Here is a 4,574-nt window from a genome sequence, read left to right on the forward strand (position 1 = left end):
CTCAGGTCCCTTCCGACCCTAGAAACTATGAAACTAGGAGCGCTTCAAAGATGAAGTCCACAGGCTGCAGAAAGCCCACAGAGCTATTTCATATCACCTGCAAGGTTCTTGCAGAAGCTGGAAATTTAGGGACAAGGTCTGCTGAAAAATTCTAGCATATGGAGCCCCACTGGGGATGTGTCAGGGGCAAAGGCAAGCAAAGGGTGTGTTAATTTCTGTGGGTGACACAATGGCTCAGGAACCTGTAGCAAGTAACGCTGCCACCCCTTCACCTGACCACCAGAAGTAGGTCCAGATCTGGCCTGCAAGGAGCTCCATGGTCCAGATCCAGCTTGGAGACCCAGGGAATTTAATACTTCTTGTTTTACTTTATCTAGTTAGATTATAAACTAATTAGTGAAAGGACTGTTCCTCACTACATGTTTGTTTAGTACCTAGTGCAATGGTCCCTGATTTCAGTTGGAGCCTCTGCACAATAGTGTACTATAAACAGAATAACAAGGGTAACAATATAATACGTGCTCTTCTGTACAACATTTCAATTAATGATTTCACAGCCACAACATCCCTGTGAAGTGAGGGTTTTCATCTGCATCTTATGTATGTGTAAACTGAGACATAGAGCTTAAATAGCTTTGTCCAAAGTCATAGTTGGTAAAACTAGAACTAGAATCTACCAATCCTGGTTCTGAGTCTGCTGCACAAAACCAGAGACAAAGAAATCTTATTGTCTCCTCTAGATGGTCACCATTTAGTATCTTCAAACTCCAGAAACCTAACACCTGTCTTTATTAAGGAGAGGAATCATAATTTAAAAATAAATGACAAAACTGTTGGTTTCTTTTATGTTGGGTACAACTGCAGTTTTCCAAAACCATTATTATAGTTTCCCACTTTGTTTTCCAAAACTGCAGTTTTCCAAAACCATTATTACAGTTTCCATATAACTTTGCCTTTTGTCATGTATTCATCATTTCAACTGATTAACTTCCACCTCGCCATATTACATTTGACAGAATACCATTCACATTACTTTTTTTTTTAAGTTTACAATTGTCATACTGACTTGTCTATCCTAAGTACATAAAGTTAAGATAAAATATATTGCAGAGACGATGAGCATTAATTCCCTGAATAAACAGAAGAATATTAGCTTTAAAAGTAAATTAGACTTAACATACCTACAAATTGATTTTAAGGTTTGCATGTTTGGGGTTTGAAATCAAAAGTGTTACCCCAATTTAACAATATATTTATGAATATGAAAGTGTCAATTGTTTTAAAACAATTGTTTAGTAGTTCTATTGTTTTGTTCTCTATCTTCCTATCCTACCTTCTTTTTAGCAAGCTATTGCTAAACTAAATAAATAAATAATGCCTTAAATTCTGAGGGAATGTAGGAAAAAGATATTATTGTACCAATCAAAAATCTTCCTTCTGATCCATATGGAGTGGTAATGGCATTTATCCATCCTTATATAGTTTATCAGCCTATCCCTCAGGGCCCTATTAAACAAAAATGCTAACCACATATTTGGATAAGAGTTCCTCTAGCTGGTCCCAACATAAACCCAGTGCAGCTCTACACTATAGTTTCAATTCCACACTTAGATGTAATCCCTCAGTAGTGAGTAGGCTGAATGCCTGCCACCCTTCATAATCCTAGAGACTGAACGGCAGATCTTTTCCCACCTATTAGGCATCTAAGAGTGAGGCACTCCACTCAGGCATCTAAGTTCAATCCTATTCCACCCTGCTCAAATCCCTGACAATACATTACTTTTGTAATACTCCTCCATCTTAGCCATAATATTAGAAGTCACAAAAAGTGGCAAGGGTAGGAAAGAGCCACTCATCTTCCACGTTAACTGCTTTTCAAGGACTCAAGCAGGGTAGAATAGGATCGCACTTAGGCCTGCACTTTGTTGTCTAGTTTTGCAGGTAAAACTCAGGTTTTGCCACAGCTTCCCAAAGGGAGCAGAACCCTCTGTGTTCTGGCAAGCAGAGCAATGACTGCTCTGAAAGAGAAAGAGGCTTCTGCCACCACAGGGAAACTGCCAACAAAGGCATAAAGACACAACCCCTTCAATAGCTTGATCCTCCCACAGTGAACTGTGTGCCCTGACGAAGTGTGATTTTGGTGGCTTGCCTCTGAAACTCCTGCCTGCAGAAGACTTTTAATGAAGACAAGCCCCTAAACACCTAAGTGCCAACTAGACACCTAACAGGTAGAATACAATCTGGCCCTAGGCATTCTGCTCAGGTCATGTCACCTGCACTCACCAAACCAAGTTTAGGGATTCTATAGATGCAAGACAAGACACTTTTCCCTGGGAATGATGGGTAGGAGTACCAGTAGCCTACAGAACTAGAGATCATCAAATGATTAAAAGCATTGCTCTATAGCTTGAGAAGAGGAATGGAGGACTTTTATCCACTGTTCATAGCACCTTGATAAAAAAAAATAAACATCCCATACCTCCTAGCTGGTTTATTGAACTTTGAGTCAAGACCCAACAAATATCAAATTAACCTTTAAGTTTGTAAACTGTAGTGCTAACAAAGCCAATAAGCCACTTGCAGATATGTGCAGAGTATGGCAAAATTATAAAATTGTATTTATTCAAACGTTGTCCCCATACCTAGTTGAATGCCCTGAGTAAACACACAAAATAATGTGAGGGAAGATGGCTTTCTGTGCTCTGTAATGGCTTCACCAAATCTCATGGCTGCCAGAGAAGCCTGACTTCGCATGTGTTGTGTGTGTACAAGCTGTACACATGTATCTTGACTTAACTATAGCTGACCAGATTGTCTGAGACATAAGGGAACACTAGCAGTAGTTGGAAAGAATGCTCTGCCAAGCCATTCCCTGCTGTTCTCCAGCCTACCTAAGGCACAACCACAGAGATGTTGGGCATCTTATGTTTAGGGATTAATAATTCACCTGCTAGAAAAATTGACACTCAATCCACTTTCAGCAGTATAGTGGCCCTAGACCCCAGGTATCTCCCAAATATATGTCTGAATTAGGACTTGACATGGGCTCAGCTCTGTTCTCCATGAAAATCAGTGTCTCAACAATGAACACTTTGAAAAGCCTGTGATTAAAGGGACTGCAACAGAAAACATTAATTCATAACAAAAAGTCTTTGTTGTGCGGGCTATGGGGACTGGCGCAGGAAGCGGCAGTGGGAGCGGCATGGACCATAGGGAATAGCGGAGGCCGTGGCAGTAGGGAATGCCAAGGCTGAGGCCGTGGCAGTGGTGGGGGGAGTGGCAGGGGCTGGGGCAATGGCACAGGGAGCAGCAGAGGCCACAGCAGTGGCGGGGGCCGCAGCTGCGGTATGGGGAGCAGCGATGGGCACGTGTGTGGAAGGGAAAGCAGGGAAATGGCAGCAGCAGATGCATACAGAGCCTGTGCAGGTGCCCTGGGCCCAGCAGGGATCCACGGTGGGGTGGGAGGAGTGCAGCGCCTGGGCAAGGGTGTCTGCCTGGCTGCATCACATGAGGCTTTCGTGAAGTCCGCAAGGGCCACATTCAATAGATCTGGCAGCCCAGTCCCCTCTCTCTCTGTCTCTCACATCCCACCCACCATACCACACCCCACCACGCACACGCACACACATATGCTCCCCAAGCACACCCTACTACATACACCCCCTTACCACCCACACACAATATACAGTAGGACTATATTTTGAGCTATTATGCAGTCACCTCTAGATACACTTCATAAACACATAAACCAGTACAAATGTATTTTTAAATCAAACTAAAATAAGTTATAGTAGATGTCATATTTTTTGTATGATTTGGGTTTTTTCTGGTTTCAAGATGGCAGCACTCTTCCTCCCAAAAGGAGTACTTCAAGGGCAAGAGGAGGGACTTCCAGTGGCAAAGGTCAGGGGTTGGAGGCAGGACTTCTGGTTCCAATATGGTAACCAGGGGGGCAGGGCAACTGTCAAGGGGTGGGGTACCCATGCGGCCCTCGACAACTCCCGATAACTCAGTAAGCAGCCCTCTACTTGAAATAACTGCCCGCCCCTGATTTATGACATGATAGCTACTTTGCATGTGTATCTGGTCTCAAGGTAATTGCACAATTAATCAGTTAATTGCATGATACCTGTAATGTGTAGAGGGAACCTCAGCTACTTTGAAAACATCAGCACCTGGCCTTGCAGTCTGATTCCATGTTTTAGCAGGCTTCCAAGGTAGCTGCAAAGTGAAGCCAGCAAGCCAGAAACAAGGAAGTGCATAACCAAAGTGTGTATAGGTATGTTTCAGAGCTCCCAGTGCCTGCTCTGAATTAAGAGGTCCTAGTTTTCATTAAAAGTGGGTTGATAAGTATATAAGTAATTTAATGTTTATTTAAATATAAAGTATTATCAATGATTAGCAAAGGTTTTAATAAAAGGTTAATTCCTTGCTAATCTGTAGGTTGCTTCTAACTATTATGCTTGTAATCATCTCTTTTAACATGTCCTACTCAGCACTGGTTGAAAAGTTTCCTCCTTTGTTTTAGAAGTAGAAAGAAGTTTGTAACCAAATTAAAATCTTTTTTGAAAGTG

This window comes from Gavialis gangeticus, unplaced genomic scaffold (assembly GCF_001723915.1).
Source record: "Gavialis gangeticus isolate Ggan-Ray unplaced genomic scaffold, GavGan_comp1, whole genome shotgun sequence".
Lineage (NCBI taxonomy): Eukaryota > Metazoa > Chordata > Crocodylia > Gavialidae > Gavialis > Gavialis gangeticus.